This window comes from Phodopus roborovskii, unplaced genomic scaffold (genome assembly GCF_943737965.1).
Source record: "Phodopus roborovskii unplaced genomic scaffold, PHOROB, whole genome shotgun sequence".
Classification (NCBI taxonomy): Eukaryota; Metazoa; Chordata; class Mammalia; order Rodentia; family Cricetidae; genus Phodopus; species Phodopus roborovskii.
In genome coordinates, this window is record NW_026126651.1 from 11,323,887 (window position 1) to 11,341,257 (window position 17,371).

Sequence of the window (17,371 nt, forward strand, 5' to 3'; positions counted from 1 at the left end):
TGGCATTGCCCTACAAATGGAATTGGGGTGGGGGATGGGAGGGGAGGGTGGTTAGGGTGCATGTGAGGGGGCAGAGAGGGTAAGAGGGAGGAAGGGAGGGAGAGGAAACTGGGAATTACATGTAGAATAAAAAATAAATTTATTAATTAAAAAAAAAGCTTCATATGTCCCAACCAACTTTGGTCAGTTGCATGGAAAAAGCTGATTAGATTAACTAGAGATTTCAATCTTTCTCACTGCTTTACATCAGTAGCCGAACCACAATTTCTCAGTCACATTTGCTCAAATTGCTTCTTTGAATCAGCGATATTGCCTACAATCTAATTCAACTTAATAAGATCATCCTAGTAAAATCATGTTTAATATTCTGTCTAAGAAATATTCAACAATAAGAAATAAAGTCATCAGCCTCTGGTTTCAGTCTATTCATTTCTCCAATAGTGCTCACAATATTGCCAGTAATGCATACATTTCACATCTAAATCTGAATTTCTTTTTTTTTTTCTTGAAAACAGTATAATTTTAAGAGAAGTTTTAACCAACAACAAATAATGTTATCACTATTATTGAGGAAATATTTTAAAAGTATATTATACAAGCATGCAGTGAAATATGGTGTCACATAACTTCACACCTGCTAGGATTATTACCATGTATCTCCTCCAAAAAGCCCTGCACCCTTCTTCATGGAATTTTAAGTTTGATAAGCCATAAAGTCTTATGTGTCCTGTACAAATATATATGGGTGTGTTCACATCCACTGGCCCTCGGTAAACCAAATTCATAAATAAATAAATAAATAAATAAATAAATAGGTAATTTCTCCAAAAATAATGGTTCCAGATGTATTTGACTGCAGTTTTCAGTAAGGTGACTAATCAGTTTTGGACATAACTACCTAATATATGCTGAAAATCTGCCCAGTCCTGATTAAAATATTTATTTATTTGAAATAAGGTCTTAATAGGCAGATTTGTTGCAAATTAACTACAGTGTATCCTGGGAATGCGCCAAAGTCTTCCTCATTGTAATTTATCCTGCTAGGGGCCTAGATTCAGGCACCTTTAATCATCCCAGCAGCCAGAAACTAGATGGTGGTGGAACACAACTTTAATCCTTGGACTCAGAGTTGAGAGATAGCTGGAGCTCTGTGATTCCCTGTCCACACAAATCTACAGAAGAGTGAATCAGTCTAGAAGAGAATTATAGGTCACACCTTTAACTCCAACATTAGGGAAGTGTATAAGACAGAAACAAAGTCTCAGGGAAGTTTTTTCTTCTGAGATAGAGGTGATAGCTAGTGGCCAGCTGATTTGGTTCTCTGATGTTCAGCTGAAGCTTGAATCCCCAATATCAATCTCTGTGTCATTTGTTTAATCATATTGCAAGAGAGCTTGTTCTCAACATTTCAATTGAGACAACACTATGAGATCACAGGAAAAAATATTTGTCCTTCTGTACCTCTGTGTAGACTGTATGACTGTATGTGGAAAAAGGCTGCTATGCTAGTTCCATGAAGTGGCATACTGCAGATTCATCCACTCAGTTATGCTACACAAGTGAAACACACACACACACACACACACACACACACACACACACACACACTTATTCTCTCTCTTCTTCTACTTCACACTTTCTTTCTTACAGTTGATTTGGAAACCACATTCCTTAATTTTAACTACCATAGCATTAGAACTTACACTTATCCATAGTCTCCAACCATCAGAAACAGGCAGGTCCTACTGACCATGATCTGTTAGAAACCTCCCCACAACCTACACACACACTATATGTTCATCTGTCTGTTACCTTTCTCCTGCCTTCCTCACCTCACATCATTTCATGCCAAGCAGAACCTGAAACTATCTTGTTAGGTTGTCAAATTTTGTGCAATATCCCCATACCATAACACTTGTTCATTTTTGTTGTCATTGCTGTTACTCCCACACACTCATAATCCACCATAACTACCTCAGCTTTGAAATATAAATGGCACTCCCAGCAAAGACCGACCAGAGATAACTGGACAGGAAGATTAAGGGAGCAAGAGGTGGTGTACTCTGCAGGCTACACAACACAGGAGAGGACAAAGGAAGCCAGGTTCTGATCAGATAACATTTTTTTCCCTGATTTTTCAAAGCCAAAAGATTTTAGGTCTCTATAACAATGTTGTAGCACATACATATTTATAATACATAATATGCATCATATCTTCTACCTATGAATCATACAACAGGGCACAGAGGGGGCTAACCTTTGTTGCTGCATTGACTTGCTGACCGTTCCTCAAGTGGATTCGACAGGCATCTTTTCATCTCCTCTGAGCAGGACTAGCTGCTGCACTGATTTGCTGCATCACACTCCCAACCCCCATCCTGCGCTAATGGCTCAATACAACTCTGCAATCACGCATGCGTGCATGTTGGCCAGGATGCAAGGACTCAAGAATCTTACAGAATAAATGATGTAAGATAGACAACCATAAGCTTTAGTATTTATTAAGTGTCTTTTCTGAATCTAGTGGCATAAGATAGGCAGCTATGTTATTTGGGATTTCTTATTGTTAGTGTGGTAATGGAGGGTATTCATACCCCTATACAAATCGCCCCCAAATAAAATCAAGCTATTTTGCAGGTACTATGGACTACATAATCCTAATTATATTCATCCTTATCTTTCTAATAATTAGACACATGAATCACTGACAGAAGGAGACACTTTTATGATTAAAAAATCCTAAATAGGAATATACATTAATTATTCTTAAATTGTGTGTGTGTGTGTATATGGGTGTGGGGGTGAAAGCTTATAAATATTTATTAATTACAAATATATTTCGGGAAATTGAAAATGCTACTATGAAAATAAAAATTATAGCTTTAGTAAAAGTGAGAGTGATCATTAAATTACTTATTGATCTGGATAGTTTTATGTCAACCCGAGAAAAACTAAAGCCATTTAAGAGGAGGGAACCTTAATTGAGAATATGCCTCCATAAAATCCAATTGTAGGAAAGCATATAGGGCATATTTCAAATTAGTGATAGATGGGCTCAGTCTGCCTTCTATTCCTAATACTGGCTGTTCTGTGTTCTATGAGAAAGCCCAGGGGCAAGTCAGTAAGCAGCACCCTCCATGACCTCTACATCAGCTGCTGCCTTCTGGATCTTTCCCTTTTTGAGTTCTCATCCTGACCTCATTCAATGATGAACAGCAGTATGAAAATTTAGGTCAAGTAAATCCTTTCCTCTCCAAGTTGCTTTTGTCATCATGCTTCATTCTAAAATTGGCTAGCTTTTATTATTTCTGATTATTTGTATGTATGTATTTCTTTGTGTGTGTGTTTTTACACAAGTGTGCAGAGGTGACAATGGAGACCAGTGGTATTGGTTATCCCCAAGATGCAAAGTGGCAGGCCATTGTGAGGTGCCTGACATGAGTGCTTGAAAACAAACTCCAGGGCTCTATTAGGCCAGTAGTTTCTCTCAACATTAGAAGCATGACTCCAACTATCTTATTCACGTCAAGATCTTGGCAAATTAGATCCACACTCAATGTGTAAACAACAAACAAACAGAAAACAAGGGAAATTTCTGCCTGTTAAGAATGCATACATTCCATTTTTCCGATAAATGGATAAATATCCCTGTCTGAAGACCAAAGACTATATGGGAAGGGAATGTATAACAAGTTACTTAATGTGCTTTGAAATTGGAAACATAGCACTATACAATCTAGAATGGGGACTATTTCTAGAAATGTAAATGTGGCTTTGAAAGCAAAAATAAATATTTTATCATTAATAGTGACTGTGCCAAACTTTACATAAGATACTAGATTGAATATATCCCCACACACATAAAGTGTACCAATCCAACCTGATGATGCAGATTAAAGTTTTAAATGGGGCATCTTCGTTTGCTTACAGACAGAAAAAACAAAACCCTTTCTCAGTAGAATAGGCTGACCTTGAACTCAGATTCCTTTTAATTCTGACTCCTGACACTGAGATTAAAGATTGCTGCATCATGGCAAGGCTGACATTCACATTTTTAAACAATACCCTCCAAAGTAAAGGATTATATGTGGGTTAGCAAAAGAAGAAAGCTAAAGCAAGATCTTTTGCAACCCCATATTTATTACAGGGCAGGGTGGCATTAGAAAATAAAATATCCCCTCTACATACAACATGCACACCTTTTCCTTTTTATTCTTGAGAAAAGGCAGGCCTCCCAGGGATATCAGCCAACCATGGTATAACAAGTTGCAACGAAATGAGGCACCTACTCTTCTAGTAAGGTTGGCCAAGCCAACACAGTATCTTCTTGTAATTTATTAAGTCGGAGATTCTTTGCCTTTTATTTAATAAAACACTCTCCAATTATTACTTGTTATCAGTGATAGCAAGAGAGAAGAAAATGTACATTTTCAAACAAATTTAAGAAGAAAATATAACTTGATCATCATACATGATGAACTACTATAAAGTCTTAATTTAAAAATACTGCAATGTTTAAAATAATACCGTGGTAAATGTTTTGAAAATTATATGTATACACACAATCTATTTTATTATACAATTCCTCATTAATCCCTCCATCATATACAAGACTTTCCAAACCATCTCACTCTTTTCTTTATAAACATCATAATCATGAACATGATTATCTTAGTTTTCATGAACTCACTGTGTCTAGTAAACACTGACCTATGGAAACTGGTTAGAGCCCATCTACACAAATGGCGACTTCACTCAAAAAAATTGTGAATGAAAATGAATGCACAATAAACCTAAATTATGGGAAACATGAAAATCGTGCTAAGAGGAAAATTCATAGTATTAAATGCCTACATGAAAATCTTGGAAAGATTATATACTAGCAATGTAGCAACACACCTTAAAACTCTAAAACAAAAGGAAACAAGCTCATTCGAGAGGAGTAGAAAAATAGTCAAACTGAATGCTGAAATCAATAAAACAGAAAGAAAGAACATTACAAAGTATCAGTGAAATAAAGACTTGGTTCTCTGATATAATAGGGAAACAGCAGAGAACAGATCTCTTTACCTATTTGCTCATCATGGCTTTCTCTGCCTGCTTTCACATAGAACCTGGGAAACACCACCTTTAGAATGGCTGTAACTCCTTGAATCAATCACTAATTAAGAAATTGCTAAAGACTTGTCTACAGTAGATATTATGAAGAATTTTCATAACCTGGATTTCTTCTACTCAGTGACCTTAACCTGTATCTGGTTTCCACAAATTAGCAAACACAGTATAGAGTATGAGAAAGTTCTCTCCGTACAGAAGAAATTCATATCACTTGCTGGTAACTGAAATCAAAATCTGCGAAGCAAAGACTTGTGACTGAACATTCATGGAATTTTTATATTTAATTATTGACATATAATTTAGCTAGAAAAATAGAAATGGCTGGCCATTTGTGACACATGTCTTTAATGCCAACACTGGGGAAATAAGGTGGATCTCTAGTTTGATGCCAGCCTAGGTTACTGAGCAAGTTCCAGTATAGCCAAGGCTACAAAGAAAATCCTGAACCCCAAAGAAATAGTCACAGGAGCTATTATCTAACTGTTAAAAGCATCAGTTTATGAGCCTAAAGCCATGAAAGTTTCTTGTGTTCCTTGAATGTAAGACATAGAGGGAGTGGAAAAGTAATACTACATAAACCCATGATTTTGGTGAGCAGTGAGAATTATTTCCAATGATTCTCTACTCTTCTTATCCATGCCTGTCCTAGCCCTCTCTTCTCCCCTCCTCGTTTCTCTCCTTTCATCCTGTTCCCTCCCCTCCTTTCTCTCCTCAAGCTCCCTCTTTCATTTTGTTATTAGTTACATTTCTATCACTGTGGTAAAACACCATGACAAAAACAAAATATGAAAGTAATAAATTATTAAGTGTTTGCAATTTCAGAGTCTCTGTGGAAAAGGAGGAACAAGGGAGCAGGTGCTTGAGCAGCTGCAGACAGCTTATACCTTAAACACCACATGCAAAGAAGAGAGAGCTAACAAGAAATGCCATGAGTTGTTTGGAAGCTCAGAGTCTCTCTTTAGGAATATTCTTTTTCCAACAATGCCATGTCCCCAAATGTTCCTCAAACAGCTGACAATTATGGGTCACCTATTTTAATGAGTGAGATCAGTAGGGGCATCTCATTAGAACCACAGTGTTCCACTCTTTGGTGCTCATATTCTCACAGACATATCATAATGGAAAATGTTTTTTTTTAATCCAACTTAAAAATCCTTTTATAGTAGGGCTATGGTACGAAATGCCTTTAATCCCAGGAGAGGCTAGCAATCTATGAGTTCTAAGAAAACCTAGTTCAAATTCTAGGAAATCCAGGACTATATGAAAAAATAAACACTCTTAATAAAATAAAAAAAAAGTCTGTGTAATACTTCAAATAATCAGTATTGTTTTAAAGCCACTGTTATCTTTTCTGACTGAAGGAATTATCTTAAATTTAAACCCCTTTAAAATCAAAAGCAAATTAGACATTCAAAACATACAATATTATCTTCCCTTAGAAAAGACTTCACGCTGTTCTGAAAAATATGGCAGATGATGTTTAACTTTCCCATTTTATCCTATTCTATTCGGATCACCAGTGTACACCATCTTACCTGGTTTTGACATGACAAGGGTTAAACACACATCTTTTTGTATGGTAGGCAAGAACATTAACAAGTGAGAAATATCATCCATCTCCCCATACACTTTCTCATATATTATACTTTTATTAAGGATGCTGATATCTTGATCTAAGCAAAATTCCCCTATAATGGTATAGAATATTAGCCTTTTTATCCAAAGTGCAATCAGATCACACTGAAATCTAATGCCTGAAAAGAATGTTGTGGAGGAAAGAATTTATTAGGCTTACCCATCAGCATTTCTGTTCATCATGGAAGGAAGGCTAGTCAGTAACTCAAACAAGGCAGGATCCCAGAATCAAAAGTTGATGCAGAGCCTTTGGAAGGGAGCTGGTTACCAACTTGCTTCACATGGCTTGCTAGGCAGATTTCTTATTGAACCCAGGACCAGAATCCCAGAGTTAGCTCCCCCCGTTATGATGAGCTGTGCTCTCCCCCATTGATTACGGACCTTACAGCTGGATCTTACAAACTCATGTTCTCAATTGAGGCTCCTTCAATAATTCTAACTTTTGTCAAGAGGACAAACACCCCCAATACAATGTAATTATGAAAAATTTAAAAAGTAAATTAAGGAACTCAAAATTATATACCCAATTTTTGTGTCTTTATAAACATTCAGTGTTTCAAATTAATCTCATATCAGTACAAATAGTATTAAAAAGCTTTCAAATAAAAGAACAAAAGTTATACTTTACACAGAAGGCACATAATTGGGACACCAACACAAACACATAATTTTTGAACTTGGATTTGTCCTGCCTATGGAATGTACTGAAATAAAGCTAGCACAGATATTGTGGAAGTGGTCATTCAATGACTGTTATAGACTCAGAGCCATACCATGAGTGTGAGCCCCGCTGAGTCTGCCTGGAGTGCCAGAGATGCAGGATAGAACCAAACATGACTGGAGAAAAAAGCTGTCATTGTGATGATGCCTAATGATATTCTGCTTATACTCACAGATTGTTTCTAGTCCAAATGTCATCACAGAGGATTCATCTAGCAACTGATGGAAACAGATGCAGAGACCCACAGCAAAACATTAGGCTGAGCTTGGAGAATCCTGCCTCAAAGCTTGAGAAAAGACTGTAGGAGTCAAAGGGAACAAGGACATCACAAGACAACTCACAGTGTCAATTAAGCTGGCCTCATAGTTGCTCACCGAGACTGAACAAGCATTCAGGGAGCCTGGATGGAACTAAACTTGGCTGTTTGCACATATCTGACAGATGTATAGCTTGATCTTCTTATAGATCTCCTAACAGTGTGAGCAAGAGCATTCTGTGCCACTTTTGCTGGCTTTTGAGACCCTTTTGCTCATATTAGATATTGTCCAGCCTTAACAAAAAGAGACATCCTTAGTCTCACTGCAAGATGATATGTCATGCTTTGCAGATATTCATGGGAGACCCATCGTTTTCAGAATACAAATAAATGAGGAGTGCATTGTGGTGGTCAGAGTGGAGGTAGAGGGACCAGGAGGAGAAACCACAGCCAGGATGTAAAATAAATAAATAAATAAATTTTAAAATATTGCCTCAGCTTGGCAGTTGCAGCCCATGCATTTATCACAGCACTCTGGAAGCAAGGGCAAGTAGATCTCTGTGATTTCAAGGTCAATCTTGTTTACAATGTGAGTTCTAGGACAGGTTCCCAAGCTACCCACCAAAACCTTGTCTTGGAAAAACAACAAAAGTGTTACCTCATTGATGATGACTTTAATAAAAAAAAAGATAAAAATATTTGAATTTTGTATATGGAAAAACAACTTTTTCAGAAAGCACTGTGAAGGTATATCCAATGGAATCAGAAAACATTAATAAACATGATATCTCAAAGAGGCTGTGATGGGTAAAGATAGTATATATCTTCAGTAATTGACTATGGAGGACTTCCAAGGGATAGATAAAGGAACACAGTGATAACAAGTGTGAAAGAGGACTTACGGAGCAGAAAGAATTTTATGTGGTGGAGAATGGGAGTGAAGGTGAAGGGATGGAAATTGGGGAGGAAGAAATAACACTTTAGAAAAAGTCATATGAATAACAATTCTCCCAGAGCTTCCTAAAATGCCTTCAAATACTCATAGAAAGGTTATAAATGTATTTACCATATAATGGGACAATAATGCTTTCTATAGATACTACAGGGCAGATGAAATTGGGTCCAGTCCTGGGAACGGTGTTCCATTTTATGCACTGTGAGGTAGTGAAGTTGCATTAACTTACAAATGGAATTTCATTACTGAGTTGTGGATAGTAAAACTGTTTTCATGGCAGTAAAAAGACACTTTCTAAATTAATAACCCCTTTACAAGTGAAAACTTATAAAGGTCCCCATTATATGAATAATAAACCATTATCGTAATCTTATAAATAGGCTTAGTATTTGTCACAGTTGAGGGAATATTGGTATGATTAAATACCATGATGAAAAGCAATCTGGAGAAGAGAGGGTTTATTTTGCATATACTTCTACATTACTGACCATCATTAATGATTTTTATTGGTCAGAAACTCATACAGGACAGGAACCTGAAAGTAGAGCCTAATATAGTGGCCATAGAGGGGTACTGCTTACTGGATTTCTCCTCACAGCATGCCTAGCCTCCTTTCACACAGTACCCAAATTCCTGCACACCCACAGTGAGCCTGGACCTCCTCAATCAATCACTACGTATGAAAATACCCTGAAGGCTTCAATTGCAGACCCTCCTTCTCTGGTACTCTATCTTATGTCAAGTTGACAACCCTCTAGCCAGCACAGTACTAAATGAAATACCAATGTCCCCTTGGTATATCTGCAGTTTAGTGTATCTCTTAAACCTCATCATAGAGAGTTCTTTTTTCAGGAGATTCTATGTACACAAATATTCACAATTGGTCTGGGTGCAGAAAATAAGAGAGATAGTGTCACACAGCAGATATGGTGGGGTGCAGGTACTCTTTAAAATGAATTTCTGCACTGGATATGCTTTGCAGTTAAAAATGATATTGGTGAGCAGTAACAAGAAGAACCTACATGTTTGGATGATACAACAGATGGTGCCTCTGGGAACAAGCCAAGATAAATTTCTTAGATATGTCAAAAATTTAAAGAGAAAAAATACACACACACACACACACACACACACACACACACACACACACACACTCGACATGGGTCATAATTCTTATCAGTGTTGGGCTGGAAGGGACCTACTGTGACTTTGCCATTTGATGAAATCTCCTTCTATTTCTACCTGCATTATATTTGAACAGCACCAAAAAATGACTGAGAAATGCAGAGAACAACTCTTCTCTAATAACACAACAGAGGAGACCATAATAATCACATACATCTGTGTACATGAGTTGATTACATAAAACAGTTGCATTTACCAGAAATATATTTAGTTAATGAAGATGGATATGTTTGCAGAATAATGAAGAACATATACATAAAAGGATAATGCATTTTTTCTTGGTCTTTTCACCTTTTCTGTTAGTAATGTCAAAAAAAATGAAGTGGGTACAAAAAACATCTTGATATAATAAACTGTCCTATGTCAAATCCTACCCCCTGTTTAGGATGGAGATTGCGGTGTAGATGGATGCTTCATACTTCTAGCCAATGTGCACATATTAGAATCTGTTAATAGCAGACTTTGTATTATGTTAATATTGTTTCCATTTTCAGAGCACATTTATCTTGAATGAAGGAGATACCAATCACAATTATATTCTGTATACTTCCCAGTGCTAGGATTAAATCATGCACAAAATACATGTGGCAATGGGTGCTCCAAATAATTTTTAGTTTTTTGAGATAGGGTTTGTTTTGTAGCCCTCACAATCCTAGAATTTCCTTTATAGACCAGGTGAACTCAAGAGATCTGTCTGCCTCCGTGCCATGAGTGATGGGATTAAAGTATATGCCACTACCAACAGACAGTTTGGATGCTCAACACTTTTATATTTTGTCAAAATTCTTTTCATATTCATACCAATCCTGGTTCCCCTTCATTTCTGTTTTTCTATATCCCATCCCCATCCCTACTACAATCCATTCCTTAGAAGGATTAAGACTTCCTTGGGGTGTCAACAAAGCTTGACATACAAAGTAGAGTCAAGGTCAGCCACCTCCCCACTGGGGTGCTCAACTCTTAGTCTCTGTCTGAATTACAAAAATATGTTAGCTACACTATTGTACTTAAATATTATTGATAAATAAAAAGTGTAAGAAAATTTTTTCTTAGTCACAGCTCACAACCAGTATTAACACTTCTACCTGTCCTACCAGAATGACCTCATACTCTCAGACAAACTACCGTTTTGACACCAAGGGGCTGGGATTAAAGATGTGTGCCAACAGTGACTGACTTATGCAGAGAATTTAATTCATTATGTCACAGCCTAAAAGCTACCTTCATGAGACAATGTGATCCTAAGGATATTGTCTGAGATGTATTGTTATCAGATATGCTGTGAAAAAGAAATTACACATTCCATCTATTTTCTTTTTATTGCTTCAAAATAATATGGTTCAGGGGTGAGATGTCTTGAAAGCTTGATATAAGTTAAGCAGTAATAAAGTGGCTTTGTGTATATACTAACTATTGAGATGGTCAGGATGAAGGTGATGAAAACTCATTTCTGAAGGGATGGTAACTAAAATGTTGCATATAGGTAGACATGCAACTGCCACTGAATAAGGATAAAGAAAAAGAACAAGAGAATGAAGAACAGAAATAGAGTGGTTCTTCAAGATGCTATTTTTTGCTAATTGATTGAATAACGTCTATATAATCAATTTTAACACAGGATTATCAATTTATCAACCATCTATCTATCCATTATCTATCAATCATATCTCTGTGCATGTATACATGCATATAATATGTGTACTTAGTAGATTTTTAATTTTTGTTTTAGAAATATCTTTCTTAATAAAAGTGATATGATGGCACGAAAAATCCCTCATTTTATTTGTTCTGTAAGAACTTCATAGCATGTTTTCATCATTTTCATTCCTTCTTTATATTCCTCCCAGATTCGCTCTTTCCCTACCCATCATATTTACAGTTGTTGTTTTTTTTTTTTTTAATTCAGATACAGTTTACCCAGCTGTGAACTCAGCAAATTGCAACATTAACTGGCCTGACAAAATATGCTCAGGGAGAAAAACAACCTGCATTCTGATAGGATTTAAGGACTGCTCCACAAGTTGAAAATTAAAAATTGGAATTGTTATAGGCACCAAGAATATGGAAGCAGAAAGATCACAGGACCCAGTAATATTAATTATTACTCTGCCAAATGAATATAGTATTAAACCAACTCCTAAAGACTTACTGTTATCCCCAGAAGTTTGTCAGGCATTATCAGAGAAGGGTAATTTGTCACCATCTAATATTTAATATGGAAGCCCATAAATTGTCAAGGAGGAATAAATACAAAATTGCATGATTTTAGGCACTAAACACAGCACCTATATTATATTTCTCTTTCCAAATTTCAGGTATCATTGTGGGAGGAAATCTGGTATGATTTTATGTTATGTTGCACATACCCCAGTGAAGGTGTTTATTTTTAGATAGAGACAGAGAGAGTTACAGTAAGAGAGAGAGAAAGAGAGAAAGAGAAAAAGAGGGAGAAAGAGAGAGAGAGAACATACATGAGCACAGGCACATGCCATGCACATATGCAAAGGACAAAGGAAATTGTGTGGAGCAAACCCTCTACACTCACATTTCTCTGTATTCTATGGATAAAACTCAAATCACCAGGTTTGAACAGCTAACATCTTTTTCTGCTAAGCCTTTGGTCTTTATTTTACTTTTTATTATTTACAGACACATACATGAACATAATAAACTTTAGTCATTTACATCCCCTTACCCTTTCTAATTCTTATACCATTTGCCACTGAAGACCATATTTCCAAAAAGACCCATTTAATTTTTTTTTAAATATATGTAGGTGTGTATGTTATACATGCTGTTATTTTTAAGTTGTTTCTGATAATGTAAATTGAATTTTTAAAATGTAATATAAAGTAATGCAGGTACCAAAAGCCTCAAAACTGAATTAGGGGTTCAAACTTCAAGCTGAAAATTAGAAAAGCAAAGCAGCTGGCCACTAGCTACTTATTACTACCTCAGGCTGAATGGACTGATGCTGTCACCATGAGCTTTTACCAAGCCTGAGACTGTAATACCTGTGTAGATCTGGATAGTCTTGGACTCACAGAGATCTATCTACCTTTTAATCCTGAGTCCTAGGATTAAAGGTATTTACCAACATTTCCTAGCTTCTGACTTCTGGAATTAAAGATGTCTGGCTGATGTCAGTGCCTTATGGCTGACTTTGCTTTTGGAATCCTCAAGTTATTGTTAATAAATCATAAATAGTACATCATTTCAATTACATATTTAAATCATTTCTTCTTTTTCTTTCTTCCATCCAATCTTTACCATAACCAGGTATTTTCTAACATTCAAATCCATGGCTTCTTTTTTATTAATGAAAGTACCTTTCAGAATGTATTCCTACATCCTATTTACTTGCTTATTTTATACATTTACATGACTGCTTTCTTTGAGCACATATACATGCAACAGTGTGCATGGATATCAGAGAATAATAAAGCACAGAAATTGGATCAATCCTTATATGAACACTGGAGATTCAATTCATGTTGTCAAATACTACTTCAAGTGTCTTATTCTCATGAGAAAACTAAAGATTTTTGAGGGGGGACAAGTTTTCTTTGGTCTGTAGAGCAGAGAAGCCTCAAATTCAGAGATTTGCTTGCCTGTGACTCCTGAAAGCTGGGTTGAAAGGTATGGACTGCCACTGGTCAGCAAAAGCTTTCTGAAAATTGACCTTAACATGTGAAGAAACTGACTTTTCAGTTAGTTCACAATGGTATTTGACCAAGAATACGTAGTGATTGGAGTGATCGCATAGCAATTAAGAGTACTTGCTGCTCTTAGAGATGACCAATTACTCTACCCTGAACCCACATTGTGACTCACAACCATACACACCTCTGTCTCTAGAGATCCAACTCCCCTTTTCTGTATTCTGAAGCCACTAGGCACACACCTGGTGTACATACATACATGCTTAAAGGCAAAATAGTTATGAACATAAAAATAGAATAAGTATATCTAAAGGAGGATTAATTATATGAATCAGGGTGAAACGTTCAAAACGTTTGCTTTTTTACCACTTGATATTTGACCTTTCTATCATGCTCACATTATCACTGAAAATATTATCAAAATTACTGACATTGAAAACCACTTAATTATATTGTAAAAGTCTTGTGAATCTAACAGTCTATTTTCAAATGAGAATGAGAAAGTCATATAATATAAACTTCATGAAAATATAAATTTGGCATGAGTCCCAGAGCACAACTTTCTACCTATTATTTCAACTAGGAGGTCCACTAAATGGATAATTATGAAAACACTAGAATAAAAGATGTTTATTAGATGGGAAATGTAGCACACACCTTTAATCTGGGTGGCAGAGTCAGTGAGTTCCAATCGAACCTTAATTGCAGAGCAAGTTCCAGCACAGCCAAAGGTACATAAAGAAACCCTGTTTCAAAACAAACAAAAAAACCAAAAGAGTTTTGTTAACATATGTGTAGTATTTCATATTAATGGATACATTTTTCCCATAGTTCCGGTTTCTTAAGTTATATTTCTTGCTTTCATTTTACATTATGGATGGAATGTTTGTTACCTAAACATATGGGAAGAAACAACCCCTTTCTTCTTTGATTTGTTTCGTTTTTAATTACAGAATTAGAAAACAAACTAGTTATAAACTTTGTTGTTAATTATAACTAAATGGTTTTTAAAAGTATCATGAGACAGCAAGCAGTATGAATAATTTTAAAGTAAGTAGATACAGAATAGTAAAGCAGGACAATATTATGCATGCCTGAGTTGGTGTAAACATCTAGGAAACCCAGAAATAATTACTCTAGTAGAGAGGGCATTCTCCAGAAGTCCGCCATTTGTAGTATACAAATTGAAAAGGGAACTCAGAGAATGCAGACTAATCTTGATACTTCCCTTTTTGTTTTTCCCCAAATTCCTCCAACTCAAACACTCAGAACTTAAAGTTGTCATGGAGACAGTGACAGATAAATGAACTCTGAGAACAGAATAGGTACATCTCTTCTTGTAAGTATTAATTCTAGGAACAAGGTAGTAGACCTTGTAGTTTTTGACACTTGTGAATGCATGCAGGCATGAATATTTTTATTGATTCATAGCTACAACCATTAAGTGATTTTTTTGCATACTGCATGTGTGTTAAGTGTTGGAACACTGTCAAAAAATGATGCATGGTGAACAATGAATTGGGGAACTGTCCGTGTACCTTGATTTTAGATATGACCTTATGTCTTGCTGTCATGCTTTCCTAGCTGCAATCTAAAATACATGCCAGGCAATCATGTTTAAATTTGTCTATTTTGTGAAAGTTCTGAGAAAGAGCCACTTTGTCAATATAGTGTATGGACATATTGCTGTATATTTACATGTTTTTCTGATCAAGTTTTTATGAACTCAATTAACATTCCTGGGTATATTCCTTTCTTTATTGCATTCATGTAAAAAAAAAAAGTACACTGAAAATGATATAAGATTGTCTACAACATTACTATAGTAACTCATTCTTTCAGTTCTCCAATTCCTGAGATTTACAAACATAGACCTGTATAATTCTGTGAAAGTTGAAACTAAGGACTGAATCATCTCTCTGTCAAAGCAAAACTTCATTTCCAACATAGATATTTAGAAGTTTTCTTTTTGTCCTCTGCTCTCCTTGCTTCATCTATAATAAACAAAACATTAACTAGAGGACAATAAAGGAAATGAATAAAAATGTAAGAAAGTGACACTGAAAATTCTGGGAACACATAGAAAGATTTATTTATTTTGTGGGGGAGGAATTTGTTTTCAAGGGGACATTTTGAAATATTCAGATGTTCTACTTTCTCCAGTCTCCAAGTATGGGTCTTTCTCTAAGTAGACTCAGGTGTTGAATTGTCCAGGTGCAGAATTAATTTTGGTGGTGTACATGACAAAATTGTAATAAGTTTGGATTATAGAACTTCATCTAGCCTCAAAGGCTTGCATTTGGCATTGCAACAAGGAGGCTAACACATGAAATAAAAAACACATAAGTTAATGGCTGTATCAAGAAATGTTTTATAGTTAAATCTTATATGGACAGATATGGATCTTTTTCCTTAGTGAAGAGAAATAGGAAGGGGTGATTTTACATCTCAATGTTAAATAAGGAGCAGGGTCTCCCGAGACAACAGAAAGGCTTTGTGTTCATATCTTAACACTAATTTGAGTTTAAAATTGTACCTTACTTTTACTTCCTCAATGAAAGAACAGCTATATTCATAAAACACCAACCATATGTTTTCTCTTTCACAATTCATTTTCAAATAAATATTTCCTTTTTCTGATAATGTCATACAAACCTACTATGGTGACATCATCTCCATGTCGGCTCTCCACTTTCCTACTCATCCAATTTACCCAAATCGTCCTCTATTCCATTATTTCCTCTGTAATTACACACATGCACACACATAATGAAAACACACACACAGACACACACACACGTGCACAATAGTGCAAGAAGTGGTGGTAAAATATCTGAAATGGGGCTAGCATGACCTCTCAGGAAGTACAAGTCCTTTGTTGAGAAACCTTGCTTTTATGACCTGATTTTATCACACAGAACTCAGGTAGTGGAAGGGAGAGAACTAAGTCCTTCATCAATTTTCTAAACTCCATTCAATCTATGTCATTCATGACACCCAGCCATACACATAATTGAGGAAATGAATACATAGATGTGAGAAAAATTCAAAATATATCTAAAATGAGTAAACATGCTAATCATTGGTGCTCAAAGAATAAATGATTCCTCCTTGCTTTTCTTAAGTTAAATATGTAAAATCTTTAGACATGGAAAGTGATATAAAAGATTTGCTGAGTAAACCACTGTGAAATAGAACAATACACACAGAATATAGGATTATCACAGACCTGCTATCTTTGATGATGATAACATTATTGACTGGTTTTTTTGTTTGTTTTTTTTTGTTTTTGTTGTTGTTGTTTTTTTTCAGTGTCGATACTTTTGTAAGTAAAAGCCCTTCTGCAAGTCTGCTCTTTTTAAAAATAATTTTTGAGACTGGGTTTCTCTGTATTGTTTTGGGGCCTATCCTGGAACAAGCCCTGTACACCAGGCTAGCTTTGTACTCACAGACATTCACCTGCCACTGCTTCATGAGTGCTTGGATTAAATCATGTGCATCCACTACCCTGCCCATGGGTCTGTTCTTAAGAGCAGATGTCAGTTTTCTCCTTCAAGCTCCTCTCATGCCAAGGTCCATTCCTTCATATCATGGACCACTTGATAGACATGAACATGTTCACCTGAAATGTAAAAATCTTATTTTAATTTATGAATTAAAGGACAGAAAATGTCATTATTTTCAAGTAAAAATGATAAATTTGAGTAACATATTTTTACTACAAATTATCAGTCTTAGGCCTGGGAATAAAAACTACACATTGTTGAAACAAAAACAGTGAATGATAAAGGAAGCCCAACCATAGCAACTCTGGCAAGTATTCCAGTTTCATTGGAGGT